General features: G+C 48.3%; 1 pseudogene; it reads right to left on the bottom strand.

Annotated features, from left to right (window-relative positions):
* Positions 1–17,719: 17,719 nt before the first annotated feature.
* Positions 17,720–20,968, bottom strand: LOC119177795 (uncharacterized; annotated as a pseudogene).
* Between the last annotated feature and the right edge of the window lie 472 nt (positions 20,969–21,440).

Here is a 21,440-nt window from a genome sequence, read left to right as displayed (position 1 = left end):
TCGATGCTCGTAAATAAAAAAAAATGAAGGTATACACACGCAGATATAGAGAACCAAAAGAGGGAGAGTGCCACTACTCGCAGCGCAAATGAGGAAGTTTCGCCAACGCTTGCGCCAAGCGCAAAAAGAAAAGGCATAAAAACACAGGAGAACAGAAATAGCAGCAGCAACGCAAAGTCATGGCATGTTGTAGCACGTGAAACCACAAGGGCTACTGTGTGAAGTAGGGCTTCAGCCGAACGACATGCATGGTTTCGGGCCGAAGCTGTCGACGAGAAGACGCTGCGCCGTCCGGAAATACCTCGTAGGTAACATCTGTGACTCGTCTAAGAACCTTGTAAGGTCCAAAATAACAGCTGAGGAGTTTTTCGGATAAGCCGGGTCGCCTGACAGGGATCCACACCCACACTCGGTCCCCAGGGTGGTAGGTGACATTTCGATGGCGGAGGTTGTAATGTCGTGCGTCTGCATCTTGTTGGTGACTGGTGTTTATGCGAGCTAGCTGACGAGCTTCTTCGACGTATTGAGTGTATTGCTCAGCATCTTGAGCAAGTTCATTGCTTTGGTCGCACGGAAGCATAGCATCGAGCGTGGTTCGCACGTTGCGTCCGTAAACAAGTCGGAATGGCGGGAATCGCGTTGTTTCTTGCGTTGCCGTATTGTAAGCAAACGTGATGTATGGAAGAATCTCGTCCCAGGTTTTGTGTTGTACGTCCACGTACATTGACAGCATGTCCGCTATGGTCTTGTTAAGCCTCTCTGTCAGTCCATTGGATTGCGGATGATAAGCCGTTGTTTTCCGATGACTTGTGCAGCTCAGTTTAAAAATGTCCTCCATCATTCGCGGTGTAAACGACGTCCCTCTGTCCGTAATCACGCATGACGGGGCACCATGCCGTAGGACGATTTGGTGCACGAAGAACTGCGCGACTTCAGAGGCTGTGCCACGGGGTAACGCTTTTGTTTAAGCATAACGCGTAAGATAATCTGTCGCAACTATAATCCATTTGTTCCCAGAGGACGACAAAGGGAAGGGCCCGAGAAGGTCCATTCCCACAAGGTCAAACGGTGTCCGTGGTGGTGCGATCGGCTGGAGCAGGCCAGCGGGTTTCACAGGCGGAGTCTTGCGGCACTGGCACTCACGGCAGCCTTTCACATACCGATGTACACTAGTTGATAGTCGTGGCCAGTAATACTGTTGGCGTACTCGGGCGAGAGTTCGCGAATAGCCCAAATGTCCTGACGTGGGCTCGTCGTGGCACGCAAGGAGAATCTCATCACGCATGTCGGTAGGAACAACGAGTAGGAAGGCTTTGTCGCTACCACGGGCGTTTTTTTGTAAAGAATGCCTCTTCTTAGACAAAAAGAGGACAGTTCGTGAGCAATGTGTTGGGGAACCTGAGAGTGGCGGCCTTCCAGGGAATCAATGACCGGGCGTAATTCGTCGTCTGCCCGCTGCTTTGACATAAATTCGGAGTCACTAACTGCTCCGAGAAAGGCATCTTCATTTTCGGAGCCCCTGACAGCGTTCCCCACAGGTGCTCGAGAAAGCGCCTCGGCGTCTTCGTGTTTGCGCCCTGACCTGTACACAATCGTAATATCAAACTCCTGCAAACGCAAACTCCACCGTGCGAGACGGCCGGATGGATCTCTGAGATTTGCCAGCCAGCAGAGCGAGTGGTGGTCAGTCACCACTTTGAAGGGACGACCGTAGAAGTAAGGCCGAAATTTGGTCGTCACCCACACGACTGCGAGGCATTCTTTTTCTGACGTAGAATAGTTGGTCTCGGCTCGAGAAAGAGTACGACTGGCGTAAGCTATCACATGCTCAACGCCGCCGTGTCGTTGTACAAGGACAGCGCCAAGTCCGACGTTGCTGGCATCTGTATGAATTTCTGTAGCAGTGTCCTCATCAAAATGGGCAAGAACAGGGGCTGTTTGCATTCTCTGTCGTAACTCTGTGAACGCTGTGTCTTGTTCTGCGCCCCAAGTAAAGGGTACGTCATCTCGGGTGAGTCGCGTAAGAGGTTCAGCTATCTTCGAGAAGTTGGCGATGAATCGGCGATAATACGCGCACAAGCCGAGGAAACGACATACTGCTCTTTTATCTGATGGAACAGGGAAGGCGGGGACAGCAGCAGTTTTGTCTGGATCAGGTCGCACTCCATCCGCACTAATGACATGTCCCAGAAATTTTAGCTCTTCATAGCCGAAATGGCTTTTTTGGGGTTTCAGCGTGAGTTCAGCTGTGCGAATGGCTTCCAGAACCTTTCTCAGACGCTTCAGATGTTCTTCAAAGCTCTCGGAAAAGATGACCACATCATCGAGGTAGACAAGGCAGCTTTGCCACTTCAAGCCAGCGAGAACTGTGTCCATCATCCTCTGAAAAGTGGCTGGTGCAGAACAGAGGCCGAAGGGAAGAACTCGGAATTTGTAAAGTCCGTCTAGAGTCACAAACGCGGTTTTTTCTCGGTCTCGTTCATCCACTTCAATTTGCCAATAGCCACTCTTTAGATCGATGGACGAAAAATACTTCGCACGTCGTAAATTGTCGAGGGAGTCGTCGACCCGTGGAAGCGGGTAGAGGTCCTTTTTTGTGACGCTATTAAGCTTCCTGTAGTCAATACAGAAACGCAGCGTTCCGTCTTTTTTCTTTACTAGAACGACTGGCGAGGACCAAGCGCTGCTGGATGGTTCAATGATCCCGTCATCGAGCATCTCTTTTACTTGTGTCTGAATAGCCTCGCGTTCTTTGGCAGAAACGCGATAAGGCTGCTGCCGGATGGGGCGGACGTCATCGTCGGTAATAATTCGATGCTTCGTGAGGTGTGTTTGACAAACTTTAGAAGAAGAGGCGAAGCAAGATCTAAACTCCCTTAAAAGGTCGTGAAGTGCAGCCTTTCTCTCGTCTGACAGCGTCGAAATAATGTCGATGCGGTCTAGAAATTCATCATCCTCATGCGTTTCCTCAGACGCGAAGCACTCCGTGACGTCGGCAACAGGGTCTGCATAAGCTAGGGTGGTTCCGCTGAAAAGATGTCGGTGCTCGTAATTGAAGTTCGTAGCTAGTATCGTTGACTGTCCGTCACGGACGCGCACAACGCTTCGGGCGGCGCATACACCTTGGAGCAGCAGAAGTGATAAGTTGCTTTCAGCCACCACGTCGCCGTCTTGGAAGTCTTCACAAGTGACTTCGATGGGAACAGTTGCTCGAGGTGGCAGCGTCACACTGTCGTCAGCAACTCGCAGCGCAGATTTACGGCAGTTATCAGCGTCTCGATCTGTTGCGCCTTGAGTCGAGAAGGTCACGATGCGCTCACGGAGATTTATGATGGCACCGTATTCTCAAAGGAAGTCCATGCCGATAATCAGCTGACGCGAACAGTCGCGAAGAACGAGGCAGCTGAGCACAAACGTTGACGCACGAATTTTCACTCTTGCGGTACAGCGACCCAGCGGTGTTACAACGTGTCCTCCAGCTGTTCGAATTCGCGTTCCATTCCACGGCGTGATCACTTTACTGAGATCTTTCGTTAGCCTCCCGCTGATGATCGAATAGTCTGCACCAGTGCCTACCAATGCACTGACCTGAAGACCGTCAATCAGCACAGGTATGTCGAGTGAGACGCGGTCACTAGGTTCAGATGTGGATGTCGGCGTTTCTTCGGCACTGTGATTATTCTCTGACGAAATGCCTTCGGCGTTGCGTGCAAGCGTCGATGGGAGGTCTTCCGCACTTTGAGCCCCAGCGACCTTGCCCCCGAAGGCCGCTGCCTTCAGTTTTCCCGACGAGGGCTCGGGAAGCGTTCCCGTGCCGTCACCCCGAAACCTGGCCCAGTGGCTGCGGGTCTCCTCGACGATGGTGACCGCGATTGCCGTCGTGTAAAGGGTGCACGCTGTTGCGCGAGATACTCTTCGATATTCCTTGGCCTTTGACCGATTTGGGGACGAGGGGAATTGACGGGAAATCCGCGCAGTCCAAGTTGCCGGTATGGGCAATCGCGGTAAATGTGACCAGCCTCACCGCAATGATAGCAGAGGGGTCGTCTGTCTGGTGTACGCAGTGATCAGACTTGCGCGTTGGTGCACGGCGACTATCGATGTCCAAATCAGCGTGCGCTGACTGAATCGCGACTGACGGCATCATTGTCTGGATCGGGACGTATGGCATTGTCTGGATCGGGACGTGCGGCACTGTCTGGATCGGGACGTGCGCCACTGGCTGGATCGGGACTCCTTGACCCGAAAGAGGAGTGGCAGATCGCAAGGCTTCCGCGTACGTACGACGGCGACTGTCAGTAGATACAGGAGCCGTTTCCGGATCAACCGACGTGGGCGGAAAACGATGGGCGTGCAGCACCTGCTGGACCTCGTCGCGGATGACACTGGTGATAGAACCAACATCGATTTGCCTTGTCCCGTACATATTTCCATTTCTTCCCGGACGACAGATCGAATGATCTCGCGAATCCATTCGGGGCTCTTGCTCCCAGGGGTGGCGAAAATTTCGGGAGTTGAGGCAGCATTCACTTGACGGTCAAACAGAGCAGACCGTATGTGCAGTACTCGCTCCATTGTTGCCGCTTCAGTAAGGAACTCAGCAACACTTTTGGGAGGACTACGCACCAAACCAGCAAATAGTTGTTCCTTCACACTACGCATGAGGTGGCGCAACTTTTTTTCTTCTGCCATAGCAGGATCCGCTCGCTTGAAAAGCCGTGTCATGTCCTCGACGTACATCAAGACGGTCTCGTTAGGCATCTGGATGCATGATTGTAGTGCACGCTCTGCCCGTTCGCGGCGGTCAGGACTCCTGTAGGTCTCCAGGAGGCGATGCTGGAACTCGCCCCAAGATGTCAGAACATCATCCCTGTTCAAAAACCACGTCTTGGCACCGTCCTTTAAGCAAGTGTACACGTTCCGGAGCTTCGCGGCATCATCCCAGTAATTGATCGTTCGAACTCACTCAGCCAGTCGTCAACATCTTCATGCTGCTCTCCGTGAAAGGGGCTAGGCATGAGCGGGTTCTGGATGGTGCAGTAGATCGGCGTGGAAGGTGTCGGAGCTTGCATGGGATCTTGTGTCGAAGTCATAGTCACTGCTTCAGTGGTTGGGGTCTCAGGCGGTAGGCCTCGTTGGCGGCGGCTTACTCTATGAACAGGAGTGTCCACGGGTGCAGGGCTTGTGTTCCGGCTGCTGGACGGGGTCTTGGGCATCGGGTGGATCGTGAGACGTTGTACCCAGCACCTCCATCAGTCTTGTCACGTTACTCTCGACAAACTTGATAAAATTGGGCTTGTTTAATTGACTACCCAAGCAGCGGCTCAGAGAGATCGTCTTCGTCTTCTTTCACTCTTCGATCTCACCCAAGCAAACTTTGTGGCAATATCATCCACGTACACTCGCACAACAGGCAGACTGTCAAATATTTCTGTCATCGTCCTCTGAAAAACTTCCAGTGCCGAAACTATCCCAAATGGTAGCCGTAGAAAGCGGTACCGCCCAAAAGGGCTGCTGAACGTGCAAATTCAGGAAGTTTTTTCATCAAGCGGGATTTGATGAAATCTGATATTTGCATCTAGTTTCCTAAAATGCTTCGCCCCTGCAAGCTCGCTCTCAATCTCTGCTCTTCGTGGCAGTTGGAAGTGCTCCCTCTTTATCGCCAAATATAAGTTGCGTGAGTCCATGAAAATACGCAATTTTCCGTTCCTTTTTCGGACAGCTATCAATGGTCTCACCCAGTTGGATGGTTCTCTAGTTTTCGTGATGATACCAGCTGCTTCCAGGCGGCCCAGCTCTTCCTTCAGTTGGGGCCGTAATGAAAGGGAACCTTCCTCGCGGGCTTCGCCACTGGCACGGCGTCGTCCTTCAAGGTCACTCTGTATTCCCGCTGCACCTTGCCGATACCTGTTGTAAGGAAAGGACACAAAAGTGCTGTGTTTAGGTACGATTTGTGGCTAAAAGGACTTAAAAGCGCCGAGGAACGCCAAACCGAAACTGAAGAAGACGAGCGGAGGGCAGGTGGCACGAAGGCGATAACAAGAAATGAAAAAGAAGAGGAGAAGAAGAAGGAACGTGCGAAAGTGAGCTCGAGGGTGGAGGCCACGAAGGCAGACAAAGCAGTGCGCCGCTCGAGAGGACGAGTTCCTGGGAGCGTTCCTGAGCCGGACGTGGGACCCGTACGTGTCGGCCAGGTCGAGCTCCGGTGTGTTCGTTCGGGGTCGAGTCCGCCGGCCTGTACAAGGTGCAAGGACGGGGCCTGCTGAACACCTCCTGCCTGGGTGCAGTGGCCGGGAGCAGGTTCGTGGGCGAGGCCTACCGGGCGTGGTCCTCGTGAGCCGTGGCCTGATCCTGGACCTCAGAAGTTGCGACCCTGACTGCTGGGCTGGCCGCGACGTCCGACTAAACGGCGCTGCACACGGTAGCGCATCCGTGTGCCGTCAACCGTGCCAGCCGTGCCACCTTTGCCCTCGTGCACGTCGACGACCGCATCATGTCGGGACGACGGGGACCCAAACTGTGAGGCAGCGATTTCTGCTTGCGAACTGAGAAATATACGCGCCGAACACTGCGTAAGCGTAGCCACGTGCTCTCCGCATAATAGAGGTCTGACTCTCCTGCAGGTGGCGTGATGCTTGGCGTGTAGGGTTGTATATATAGTTTTATTTTCGCCTGCCATTTCCTCTCTAGTGTGCAATATAAAGTTTCTTTTGTTCGCATCAATTGTTGATGTTAATCCTTTTTCGTTCGCTATCGAGAAGCATAGTGACGAACGTCTTTAACCATCACAATTTCTGGCGTCCGCGAGAGAGGACTAAGCTCTCGCCTTACATCTGAGAGCCTCACGTTGTTTGTGTGTGGCGGACGAGAATGGACGACAAGAGAAAGCTAGTTGAGCTAGGGAAGGAGATGGGGCTGAGTGGTGAGGATTGGCTGGCATGGGTGAGCGCTGAGGAAAAAGAAATGAGGGACCAGAGAGCGAAAGATCGAGAGGAGGCATGGCTAGCAGCACAGGTGGAGCATGAGCGTGAAATAGCTCGTATGGAGGCTGAAAGGCTCCTGCTCGAGGAGCGACGTCGTGTCGCAGAAGCGCAGCGGCCGAGCACGAGTTCTGCGGACGATAGTATGGGTGGTGGTCAGAGTTTTCGCAGCCCACACAAAATGATTCCACCCTACAATGAGAGTAGGGACGAACTGGATGCGTACATCCAGAGATTTGAGAGGGTTGCCATGAGTCAAGGCTGGCCAACCGACAAGTGGGCCCTGTCACTGAGCTTGTGTCTAACGGGAGAACCCTTACCGTGGTAGGACGGATGTCTGCTGAAGACTCTACGGACTACGCAAAGCTCAAGCAGACGCTCCTCCAGCGGTTCCCTTATACAGAAGAGGGATACCGCACAAAGTTTAGGGATGCCCGGCCCGAGAATACTGAGACAGGTCGACAGTTCGCGGGACGTCTCTGTGGATACTTCGACCATTTGCAGGAGCTGGCGAAGACTCCCAAAACATATGATGCACTGCGAGACAAGATGGTGTCCGAGCAATTCCTCAGGCGGTGCGACGAGAAGTTGGCTGTCTTCCTGAAGGAGCGAAGATGTCGTAACCTGGACACGTTGGCAAAGACGGCTGATAAATATTTGGAAGCTCAGGAAATTGTGAATCTCACTAAAGGAAAAGACGAAAAAGGGAAACCGGTGGCTACAGCTAAAGTTGACACTGTCAGCGAAAGCAAAGGAAAACCGCTTTGTTTTCTGTGGAACAAGCCGGGTCATCAAGCTTCCGATTGCTGGACAAAGTCTCGAGCGCCCAAGTCGACGTCGTGCTGGATCTGTAAGAAGTCGGGGCACAGATCCGACAGTTGTTCCTCAAACTCGGGAAAACGTAAAGAGGCATCATGTTCCGTCTTGGGATACCAAAAAGCGCAGCATGAGAAATCAATGGAAGATGCGCCTGACAATCAGGATGAGAAACACTGACATGACATGTGTGATGGGACCCAAAGCAACGCAACTTGCGACAACGGGTCAAAACAAATGCCAACTGTAAAGGGCTATCTCGAAGGGAAGCTGGTTACCGTATTGCGGGATACCGGTTGCAATACAGTAGTGGTAAAACGATCACTAGTTCCTGACTGCAACTTAACTGGCAACACCCGTACCATTCGCTTATTGGACCGATCTGCAAAAGTCTTACCAGAAGCAGAGGTGTACATAGATTCTCCGTTTTTCAGAGATCAGGTGCTTGCAGTTTGTATGGAGAATCCATTGTATGAAGTCGTGCTTGGCAACATTGCGGGTGTACTGTCAGCTGCCCAACCAGCCCCGAAGCAGCCAGCAGGACGTCCAAAACTAGCACAGATTCACCGTGATCCAGTATGCACTGAAGAAGAACCTGAAGATGCAACCTCATCAGATAGAAGACGACAAGATGACATGTCGGCGGCTAAAGGGAAAAGAAAGGAAAAAGCCCAGTGAACTGATTGTTCCTCGGATCCAACCCCTGGATATCATCCGGGAAGCGCTAAAGAATTTACAGCACACAGATCCCACGCTGGAAACCTGCTTCGCTGCATTAGGGAAGACCATATCTAAGAAGCCAGCAGTCACTGAGTTTGTGCTGGTACGCGACATTCTTTTCCGGCGCCACCGCACGGCAGAAAGGCGAGACTTGGAGCAACTTGTAGTACCCAAGGATCTTCGGAACACCGTAATGAAGATGGCTCATGAAGGCCTTCTGTCTGGTCACCAAGGGCAAAGAAGGACAACAGACCGTGTCCTTACAGAGTTTTATTGGCCGGGTGTATGGGCTGATGTGATACGGTTCGTGAAGTCGTGCGACGTATGTCAGAGGACCGTGCCTAAATACCTCGTCGGACGAGTTCCATTGGGAAATATGCCTATCATAGACACACCTTTTCAGTGGGTCACCATCGATATTATTGGCCCTCTGTCACCAACGTCATCCAAGGGCAACAAGTATGTCTTAACGATGGTAGACTTCTCTACGCGTTACCCGGATGTGGTGGCACTTCCGAGCATCGAGACAGAGCGCATAGCGGAAGCACTAGTAGCGATGTTCTCCCGCGTTGGAGTGCCCCGTGAGATAGTGAGCGTCCGTGGCAAGTCGTTCACTTCGAGTCTCATGCAGGAACTCGGTCAGCTACTTTCATTTCGTCAGCTACCCACAACGCCTTATCACCCTATGGCCAACGGACTTGTGGAGAGATTTGATGGCACTCTCAAACAAATGGTTCGCCGCATGTGTCAAGAACGGCCGCAACATTGGGACAGATACTTGGCTCCCCTGCTCTTTGCATACCGTGAAGTTCCCCAAACGAGCCTTGGATTCGCGTCGTTCGATCTCCTCTACGGCAGATTTGTATGCGGGCCAATGTCGATCCTTAAGGAACTGTGGACAGGGGCCAACATCGATCCTGAAACGAAAACAACATACGAGTATGTTATAGATCTCCAGGAGCGACTGCAAGACACCTGCAAGGTAGCACACGAAGAACTCCTGAAGGCGAAAATGACACAGAAGAAATATTACGATAGGAAAGCGAGAGCTTGACAACTATCACCCGGAGACAAAGTATTGCTGTTGCTACCATCAGATAAGAATAAATTGATCTTGACATGGGAGGGACTCTTCACAGTGCTTGAAAAACGCAGTGACTATGACTACGAGATAGATCTCGGAACACGGAGAAGTCTTTTTCACATTAACCTTCTCAAGAAATACCACGAAAGGGAGCCCGAAAACTAAGCACAACAAGCTGCAGTTTCTGTGCAGTCAGACACTGTGGACGATCGAGAAATTCCCTTTGTTGCCCTGCACCAAAGGGAAACATATAAAAATGTGTTAGTAGCGACTAACTTGTTCAGCCCGCAGACAGACCAAATTAAGGAACTCCTGAAAGAGTTCCTTGATGTATTTTCTGACGTGCCGGGGAAGACGGACCTCGTCGAGTGCAAGTTACGCCTTACCACTAAAACACCGGTAAAGGTACGCCCGTACCCTATACCATTCGCCATCCAAGAAACTGTAGAAAAAAAGTACAGGACATGCTATCACAAGGTATCATTGAGCCCTCGGAGTCTTCGTATCAAGCTCCCATCGTCGTGGTCAAGAAGAAAGACGGGAACAACCGACTTTGCATTGATTTCAGACAGCTGAATCGAGTCGTCGTTACAGACAACGAACCGATACCACGAGTGGACATGATCTTTGCCAAACTAGGTCAGAACCACTACTTTTTGAAGTTTGACTTCACCAAAGGGTACTGGCAGGTGCCAATGCACGAAGCATCGAAGGTCTTCACCGCTTTTCAGTCCTCTTCTGGCCTTTACTAATTCAGATTCATGCCTTTCGGCATCAAAACAGCGCTTGCTGTGTTCACCCGACTAATGAGACGAGTGGTAGATGGAATACCGAACATCTATCACTATTTTGACGATGTGCTCATAGCCACACAAACTTGGGACGAGCACATAACAACTCTCACCAAGTTTCTGCAACGTGTCAGGGCAGCTCATCTCACAATAAAGCCATCCAAAAGTGAGGTGGCTTTTGGCGAAGTGAAATTCTTGGGACACATTCTCGGGAACAAACTTCTCCGACCCCAGATTGAGACATTGGAGAAGATTCAGGCCGCAAAGAGACCGAAGACGAAGAAAGAAGTTCGCTTCTTTCTAGGTTTAACCGGTTATTATCGGGATTTCGTGCCCATTTACTCCGCTGTAGTATCACCTCTAACGGAACTCACTAGGAAGCGAGGTCCAAATAAGGTCATCTGGGAAGAATGCCATGAACAAGCGTTTGTAACACTACAGCGTATACTATCATCTGGTCCGGTACTGCGATCACCGGACTTACAAGAGCCATTCATATTGCGCACGGATGCATCATCATCCAGCATTGGAGCCGTTTTAATGCAGCGTCACGACGGCATGTTGCATCCAGTAGCTTACGCAAGCCGTAAACTGCTCGAACGGGAGTCACGGTACTCAACAATCGAAAGAGAGGCGCTGGCTCTTGTGTGGGCTATCCGAATGTTTCATGTGTAGGGGGATATTTGTAAGGAAAGGACACAAAAGTGCTGTGTTTAGGTACGATTTGTGGCTAAAAGGACTGAAAAGCGCCGAGGAACGCCAAACCGAAACTGAAGAAGACGAGCGGAGGGCAGGTGGCACGAAGGCGATAACAAGAAATGAAAAAGAAGAGGAGAAGAAGAAGGAACGTGCGAAAGCGAGCTCGAGGGTGGAGGCCACGAAGGCAGACAAAGCAGTGCGCCGCTCGAGAGGACGACTTCCTGGGAGCGTTCCTGAGCCGGACGTGGGACCCGTACGTGTCGGCCAGGTCGAGCTCCGGTGTGTTCGTTCGGGGTCGAGTCCGCCGGCCTGTACAAGGTGCAAGGACGGGGCCTGCTGAACACCTCCTGCCTGGGTGCAGTGGCCGGGAGCAGGTTCGTGGGCGAGGCCTACCGGGCGTGGTCCTCGTGAGCCGTGGCCTGATCCTGGACCTCAGAAGTTGCGACCCTGACTGCTGGGCTGGCCGCGACGTCCGACTAAACGGCGCTGCACACGGTAGCGCATCCGTGTGCCGTCAACCGTGCCAGCCGTGCCACCTTTGCCCTCGTGCACGTCGACGACCGCATCATGTCGGGACGACGGGGACCCAAACTGTGAGGCAGCGGTTTCTGCTTGCGAACTGAGAAATATACGCGCTGAACACTGCGTAAGCGTAGCCGCGTGCTCTCCGCATAATAGAGGTCTGACTCTCCTGCAGGTGGCGTGATGCTTGGCGTGTAGGGTTGTATATATAGTTTTATTTTCGCCTGCCATTTCCTCTCTAGTGTGCAATATAAAGCTTCTTTTGTTCGCATCAATTGTTGATGTTAATCCTTTTTCGTCTGCTATCGACAAGCATAGTGACGAACGTCCTTAACCATCACACCTGTGAACGAATCTTTAAACTGGGTTTGTATGCGTTTAGACAGGTTGCTGTCACTTTCGACGTCAAGAACGTTGTCAACATTCACTAAACCGAACTGCTCACTGGCTTCAAGCCCCAGTATAGCCTGTCTTCCCTTCTTTACGAAGAACTCGACCGGGTGACTTTGGAATCCTAGTTGAACAACCAGCCGAACTTTTCCCAAGTGTTTGATTTCGCTCCCTTCGTCGCTGCGCAGAATGGCTTTTGTTGGTAGCGGAGGCTGTCTAAAATGAAATGTCTGGAATATAACAAATGGAATTAGGTTGGCTTGAGCACCCGTGTCAACTTGCAGCTTTACATCATGACCAAGTATGAAAGTGGCAACCAGCCAGTCCCGCTTTGAATTTGTCTTTCTGCTGCTGCCAGCTGCGAAAATTTCGAGCACATTGAAATCGCTATCGCTGTCCTGTTTTTCATCACTTCGCCGATCCACGTTATCTACCTTTGGCGGTTTCGTTTTGTAGCACACAGTGAAGTAGTTAGGTTTGTTGCATTTCATGCAGATTTTACCATAAACAGCACATTGCCTAGCCTCGTGCACTCTGTTACAAAAGCCGCATCTGCTTTTACTTTGATACATATACTGGGATTTGTCCTTGTGTTTGACGGCGGCAACAGTTCTTTTCTCGTCCCATATTTTGCTGCATGCAAGTGCAGCTTCTTCTGCTTTTGCTCTCTCTACGGCCATCTCGAGAGTCAAGTCTTTCTTGGCTAACAGCTTTTCCCGCAGACACTTGCTTGTAGTACCAAAAACTATCTGGTCTCGTAGCATGGACGCACGCAGTATGCCAAAATTACAGCTCCTTACTTTCAACTGCAAGTCTCTGTAGACTTGATCAAATGGCTTGCCATCCGCTTGCACTCTGCTACGAAACACGTACCTCTCATATGTATCGTTGGTTTGTGGCAGACAGTAGCCTTCGAAGGCTTCTACCAGTTTGTCGTAGTCCAGTTTGTCTTCTTCACTGATGCTCAAGGTGTTGAACACATCGATGGCCTCCTGTCCGGCAAGATGAAGGAAGATAGCCGCTTTTTGTGCCTTGGTGCGTGGTTTCTGTTGCCCGGTGGCGGCAAAGTAGAGCTGTATACGCTGCTTCAACTTCAACCAATTGTCAGGAACGTTCTCACCAAGCCGCAGTAGTTCCGGGGGTGGAAGCTCAACCATTGCTTTCGAAAAGGGCGTCAACGCAGGTGGCCCTTTTCTGACACCATGTATCAGTTCGTTTGCACACTTGCGTCGGCGTCTCGGCAACCAGTGGCGTTTGTTATCAGCGGCATGCTTTTATACCGTCGTGGGATGTACAATGTTGCCCGCTTGCTTTGATACATATGTTACAGTGGGCGGGGAAACAAAAGAGGTAGTGAAAGATCTTGAATTTGCGTGTCTGTGAAATGTGGGCTGCTTCGTTACCAATGTTGCCGGTTTCATAAGTCCGAACGGTGGTGCGAGAGTTTGTGAAAACATCGGTGTGTGAGAGGTTGACCATCGCTAAAGCTATAGTCCCCTGCTCAGCTATGGCGCTCATTGCTAGCCTAACCGAGGCGGTTGAGCGTAAGGCTCCATCGTCATCTACTACCGCGAGTGCGTAGGTGGAGGAGTTACCGTATGTTGCCGCATCGACGAATACGGTAGAGTTGCGGTTCGCTACGGTACGGTCGAGGACGCGCGAGTGCGGGCCAGGTGTATGCCTTTGTCGTGTTGCGGGTGAGTATTTCTTAGAAATGGGATTACCATGTAGGTAGCGTGGACAGCTCCGGGGAAGGTTACGGCGCGTTCAAGGTAGAGATGTGGGGACATGCTGGCTTCGCTGAGAAGTCGGCAGCCTGCCTTGGAGGAGGAGAGGCGGATCACTTAGGATGTGGTGTGGGCCTCGATCACTTCATTGATGCGGTTTTGCGTGCCTAGTTGATCGAAAAGAGAAGTACTGGTGTGTTTGTGTGGTCTACGTTACACCACACAAACTATTATTTTATGCAGTTACATGCTTTGATAGTAAAGTACGTTCTGGAAGCCATCAAGATCGTTCGTTATACACACCTCTTCGTTCTATAGAATGAAGAGGTGTGTAGAGATGGCGAACAGTAACGCTCGTAATATACACGGCATGCAGAGACCTCATAATATATTGGTAGCTGCGAGAAAGAACGAAAAAAAAGTAGACAGAGGACAGAGAAAGGACAATAACGGGACACTGCACTGTTCAACGGAAATTTGTGAAAAAAAACTGCTACTCAGGTGGTTTCATAGTAATGAGCTTGGTGTTTGCACGTTGCTGTTAGGATTCCGTTTACTAGCTTGGAATTCAGCAAGCTTTCGGCGTGGTTCGCAGATGTATGACATTTTTTTCCCGGGAAGACTTCTTTGGAAACTTCTTTAGTGAAGACCTCGAAAGGCTGGGACATATCTCATCAGGTACCACCTGTCGAAGCCTCTTTGATTAATTATGAAAGGCATACCAAATATATAGCACTCGAATGAACACAGACTGGGTCTCGACGTAGATGTGAACTACATTTACGCGCGTTGCAGCGACTTTCTTGACTATTCAGGTAATTAATATTGTTTAATATTATTTGATTTGCATACACAGATACACAAGGACGCAGAGGAAAGAGGGAGAGAGCAAACTGGCAACTGCCTCCTGGAGGGGCACAACGCCTGCTCACTCTTTCGGGGGGAAGGAAGAAACAGAGGAAACGAAGATTAGATAGGAGAAAGGGGAAAAAAGATGAGGAAGAGAGAAAAAATGACGTAGACTTGGGCAAGTATGAGTAAAAAATAAAAATAATAAAAAAGAAGAAAAATAATAAAAAAAATAAAAAAGGCCGTCTATAAACGGGTGGCCAGGTCCGTTTGGTTCATAAATGTTCATAAATTCAGATAAAGGCATTGTAAAATAATGGATCGTGGCTCAACACCCTCGAACTGCAAATATGCGTGATGAAGAGGACAGTCCAACGAAAAAAGAAATTTTGTATTTGTTGGCTTTATTGAAGTTGTTGGCAGAACAACTATATTTCAAGTTTGTCAACCGTCTTACCCCGTTTGACAAACTCACATGGATACATTGGTGCTATGAGACTTCACAAGAGACAAATGACGAAAAAAAGGAAGTCCCCTCCTTGTTCACTGTGAATGTCGTGCTCCCTTTATAGCAAAACGATGCCTTGTGTGATTTTTTATTGGTGTGAAGCGTAGATATTTTGGTGCACCAACGATACTCCTTTGCTCTTGAATCCAACGAGCGTGGAACTTATGAATTTCTCAAAGTAGCGCAAAAAAGTCAGACTTTTTCTAGTAAAACCAGACCAACACACACAAACACAAATACACACACATACGCACACACGCACAAACACACACGCACGCACACACACGCACACACACACAAGCGCGTGGGCGCACATCACAAGTCATCAAATAAGATTCTTGAATAATATTAGTCTAAACAAGGGATGGCATACAATAACCAAGTATACTCCGCAGTAACCAAAATGGCAATAATAATAATATATCTTATAATGTCTCTACTCGTCTAGAGACGTCCCTTTACATGTTAACAACATAACACACAGCATCTCTAAAAACTAGGACATGCGTATAACCATAAGTAGTAGTAGTAGTAGTAGTAGTAGTAGTAGTAGTAGTAGTAGTAGTAGTAGTACTTTTATTTACAGTAAGCCGGATACAGAGCTCACTTGGGCAAGTACATCAGTAGCCTTAAAGTAATCGGGAAATAAATGTTTTGACAACTTCCAGCAATGCTTCTGTCCCTAAGAAAACTCTTTAACGCGTTTGATGCACCCGTCTGTATGGCTGCACTTGGTCATTTTCCCAGAAGCCTCGTCATAGTGAATTGGCTGTGGTCTAATGCCATTATTTATGATTCCAGATGACATTTGGATGTTTCGTAGACAATTTTGAAGGAGGTGACAGACATGATGGTCTACACATCGATACATTCGCGTTTTCGAGGTTCATAACCTGCCATTTCTTTTAAATGTAGCAGTGCATAGCCTTAACTGATGGATATGTGCTTTCACCGTTCTATGACAAAGCACTTTTAAATTCGGGGAGCGTATCAACATGGTATAAATTACAGCCCTTATACTTTCGCTAAACCACGTAGCATGTCAGCTGACCAAAATGACGAGTAGATAGACGCAGATGCAGCTTATCGCTTATCGCGGATTATCTATATTGGTTGTTCCTCGCGAATCATGATTGCATACAACCGTTTTATAAGTTTAGTTGTGAATGACGGGCAGTTCCATCAATATGCACAAATATTTCCAAGAAAGTGCGGCAAAAAAAGCTTCAACTTATTCAATAATTTATAGATCACACTAGATCTCACTAGAAAACATCATCACAGCAGTATTACAAACTCATTTTACATAAAAACCGCAACATCAGTTCTCCTAACGCCAAGCAACTCTGCAGAAGCAGCTCGCCTCCACGGAACAGTTGGAGTGTTCACTGAATATGGCTTTCAAACTACTCGTACGTCATTTTAACGCGAGAGCGTTAAAGAGCTCATGTCGCAGAAAACCCGCCGCCGGCGGTGACCCCTTGGTCATGAGCAAAAAATTGTCTATGCATCTGTGACCGAAAATTCAAGATACCGAGATAGCCGAACATCACCTAGACTTTTTTTCAGGCATCCGCAAGCCTACGTGACGTCATAATTGTGAGATCTGCCTGGAAGCTGGCTTCACTCAAATGACCGGCACACGTTCGCGTTTTGTCGTTCCGCGGCCCAGTTGCACTCGTAGAGACTTACACCTAGAAGCAGGCCCGTGGCCAGGGGGGAGGGGCTAGGAGGCCCCCTTCCCCCCCCCACGAAATCCGGATGGAAGGGGCTGTTTTACTGAGAATAAATAGTGAAAATAGGGGTTTGTCAAGGACTTCAACAGGTGCCCCACCACCAGAAAACTAATTTTTGACTACGGGCCTACTTTGAAGGAATTTTTGTTAGCAACAGGTGTAAATGTTATAGACCCCGAGAAGTTTTTGATATTTACACCTATATTTACAATTGTAGCAGGACCTTGTGATGAGCTCGTCGTGCAATGGAGAAGTTCACACCTAGCAGCAGAGCAGTGGTAACGGGAAACGAAAATAAGTCTATTGGCTATATTACCACACGTGAGAAACTGTGCCTCAGTGAGTTATGATTATACTGAAGTAAGGCGCGTTATCCGACTCATTGGTTTATGTAAAGTTTCTGAAGGCATTGGATGGTCTATTTTGCATTTCAGTAAATGGACCAGAAGATTTGTGTCCAAACAAGACTGCATGTTTTATTATATAAAATACTTTTAAAAACAAAGCAACAATGAAATAAAACCATTGAACGAAGATCCATGCGAAGTTTTTCACATACGATATTTTCATAAAAAGTAAAATAAAGCAAGCCTGACGTTACCTGTAAAATCTTTTCGACACTTAGTTGACTTATTTTCAGTAGATGTATTTGAACACACACGAAATGGTTAGATATGATCTATTTATATCTTCAAATGATTCTTCCACATAACAGCTCAAGTGCCAAAAGAAAGGCAATGTTCACAGCAAAAGAAAAAATGTGACAATACTTTAAAAATTGTGGAAATAAAGCTTTTAGCATTTTTAAAATGATCTTGTAGAAGGTGTTGAAACTGGAAGCTCAAACTATTTGGCTTTATAAACACAAAGGACACATCATCGGTCATGTGCGAGAGATTACGCCTGAAGTGTCTTCAGTTTCCATTTAGCTGCTTTGGCTTCAGACAGCTTGTTGTTTTCTCGTTTGCAAAGGTTGTTTAACAAAGTGTTGGCTGCTACACTAAGTATGTACCCCATCACTACGTGCGGCGTATAGCCATTGTCACAAACATCAAAATCTTCATTCCACTCAAGGAAGAGTGTTGCCATTGAAACAAGCAGTTCTTTCTGCTTTTCAGAGGCATGAAATTTGACGGCGTGTTCTTCACCTGTCAGTTTCTCGAGAACAATATTCATCATCAGTACGGCATTCACAATGACGGCTTGGGGAAACTTAAGTCCACGTCTTGTGACACTCGTTATGAGCTCGTCTGCCTCAATTGTAAGAGTCCTACTCTCAACAACTAGATTCTCTTTACAGAATGCACATTTAGGCTTCTTGAGTGCAGCATGTGCGCAATAACCAGCGACATAAGTTGTAGCTGGAAGTGTGTGCTGCTTTGCAGCGATTTCCTCTTCTCCAACTACAATCTGATTGCTTTAAAGCATCACGAAATTCATCAGTGGAGGCACATAGAGGAATCTCGTCACTCTCTGGCAGCTGGACGACCTTCTGCAGCCTCAATTTGTTCTCCGCTTCATACATCTGCCGTATGGAGATATGGTACTGTGCGCCACTTAATTTTCGGTACCTGCCAAACCTGTCTTCAAGGCGGTCCGACTGAAATTTCCCCAGTAAGACGTACCTGAATCCAAGCTTTTCAAGGCAGTGGCTTGTCACCTGAACAAGAGCAAGAGACGTGTGTCGCAATGCATTGTGCGTCTCATGACTGAAATGACCAGCGTCATGCTCGAGGCTTTTCCAGTAGTCGAGCCAACTGACTATTTTGTTCAAAAACTCAACTTGGGGGCAACAAACTGCCTTTATGGGCTATTGTAAGTCATCTCGAAGGTGCCTCCCTTAATCCGGCGTCTTAACATTCACTATGCGCCACCACATTACGACAGTGCTGATAAAATCGGCCATGCTTTTGGCATGCTGCAGTTCTGCTGCTTGTGCACTGTTGAGAGCTGCGATTGTGAAACTGTTGAACACCTTGAGAACAAGTTTCATGTTTTGTCGCTCTATGTTCAAAGGTTTCAGTGCCTTCAAACAAAATGTTGGAGCAAGTCGTACAAGCTCATTTCTTTCTCTCTCATGGAGCTCTAGCAGCGTGTTGAATGAAGCTGTTAGCACGCATGGCTTGTCAGGTAGTCCATTGATGTCTGGAAAAAACATACATTTACCACTGTTACACTGGTTAAGCCAATTGTTTCGTATGCATTTTAAAACATGAACAGAATATAAAATAAAAAACAGTGGTCTTGATTGGCCTGATGGATGCTTGTAGACTGTATCAACCTTCCGTGGCTCTGAAAAAAATGACATTGCCTTCCCATTGATGGAGTTGTCTGAAACAACCGCGATTACTCGAAAGCCTGTTGCCTCCAGCCCATTAATGAGCTCACGAAAAAATTGATGCAGCTGTATTGCATCTATTTTCGCCACTGAAAGGATGTGCACCACGTCTTTGCTTGACGACAGGAGGCTTTGAATCATAAACACATATGCAGTTTTTGCTGCGTTTTGACTGTTTGTAGCCATTCCTACTAGACCACCACCTTTGTAGTCAATGTAGGGCTGCAGATGAATTTCGTCCATAACAAGCGTCACAGTTTTTTCGTGGTCATCCATTCCTACGCTCAGCCTCTTTGCATACGACAAAAATAAAGCATCTTGTTGCTCAGAGCATGGGTTCACACGGTATGACCCACAAACACGTCTAATTGGGTCGGAATGTGGAAGTTTCAACTTTGATGCGGACCTAATAAATCTGTACGCATATGGAGATATTGTGAACACAAGGCTAGCAAATACCAGCAAGTCCACAGGGTACCTCGAAGTTCTGCTCAGTAAAATGCCGACTTGCTGTTTTACGAACTTGACAACTTCCACTTGCCACTCATGTGGGAAACTTTGTGATGCTAGTTCATCCAGTGTTTCCACTGTCTTCTACATGACAATCTGCAAGCGTTCTTCGCTGTCGGAGAAGTTTCCTGCCAAACTTTGCACAGGAATAAGGACCTAGCCGATATCCCGCAGATCACACAAATAAACAAGAAGTACGAGGGTCCCAAGCTTGTTAAGCTGCACGTCACTAACGAACACTTTCACAATCAAATCAGCTGACACTGTCACAGAAAAACGCATAGTTGGAGCTTCTTGAGAATCGACGTTTAGGAAGAGGACTTTGTCGTGAGTAACAAGTTTTGTCCAGAAGGTGTTCGTCTGGAAACTTGTCAGAGTGGTGAGCAAGTCTTCAAAAGTACTGATGTTATTCTTTTTCTTCTCTTCTTCGTGAGCTTCAGCGGATTGCCTTATTGCCTTCTGTAGCGATTCTCCCTCTAGACGAAGCCGCATCTCTTCAGGGCCTCCCCGGACACAATAGTGGGACAAAAAAGATACGAAAAGCAGTTTGGAAATAGGCTCGGGATAGCACCAGACTTGAGTCGTCTCAGCTGGAGAGGAACTTCAAGTACTCATCCGGTTTTCTCATCTTGATAGGTCGACGTGGTCACAAAATCACTTGTATGAAAGTGCTTCTCACACACCTGAAAAAAAAGAAAAATGAAACAGAGCTTATAGCACAAAAATCAAGCAAAAAAAGTTAGTTGACATTCGTCAACTACATATCAGAAAATGTGGCTGTATTATTAGGCATTATCATAGTAGCAATGCCTTGTTAGGCGGCCCAACAGGCGAGCGCTGTTTATTAAATCTAACTCTCATAGGATTTGATCAAGCGCTGCAGTACGTTTAGAGCGACTCATTCTATCAGCTAGGCGTGAGATTGCAAGGAAAGTACCAGTTTGTCAAGACTGGTCGCGCGAAAACAAAAATTAGGCTAACAGCACGATTACTAATACTGCGTGTCTCATGTCCTTCGTAAAATTTGCTGCAAGTGCCCCGAAGGCATAGCTCACAAATAATGAAAATTGAAAGGTTTTTAGTTGCGTAGCTCAGTGAGTTTACACATGCGTAGGCACCTACGACAAGTGAAAGAACGCACTTACCACAGTGTACTTTGTGGGCGCAAAATCCTTGCGAGGGATTGCTCTCGTCCATGCGGTTCTTTGGTCGGCGTACATCGGAAAGCGATAGACGCGCGCTTTAGGTACATGAGCGTAGTTACAGTTGCACCCCAGTGCACAGCAGCATCCAGGCATATTGCGTAGTTTACCCAACCATGCTCACACAGCACAAGAGAAAGAAAAAACAGCGTGAGCGGTAACAAAATGGAACTAGCCTACAACCAGCAGAGCGAGCGAGCACGTAAGATCAATGTGGCCAGACGCACTCTTATGCACTGCCAACTTCGCTCGGCTGTGCACAAAAATGTTTAAAGCGTGAACAAATCAAGTAAATAAGTACATCATTTGAAAGATAAAATATTGCTAAGCTTTTTTTGTTAGATAGTAGGTAATAATTTCCTACAGTTTGCCTACTGAAGACTTGTTTCGAAGCAAAAAAGATTGTCTGTCTATTTGGCGAACAGAAGCCGCAAGCCATTCCGACCTCGGCCAGTCAAGAGTTGCTTTCTCTCAGATCTAGCAGCAGTGACGTCACGCTGACGAGATGGAGGCTTGCCGAGGCCTTGAAAAAAATCTAGGTGATGTTGGATAGCCCTGGGAGGCTGCT

Source organism: Rhipicephalus microplus, chromosome 1, assembly GCF_043290135.1.
Source record: "Rhipicephalus microplus isolate Deutch F79 chromosome 1, USDA_Rmic, whole genome shotgun sequence".
Lineage (NCBI taxonomy): Eukaryota > Metazoa > Arthropoda > Arachnida > Ixodida > Ixodidae > Rhipicephalus > Rhipicephalus microplus.
The sequence above is the reverse complement of the archived record's forward strand: the minus strand, read 5'-3'. Positions and strand labels throughout refer to the sequence as shown.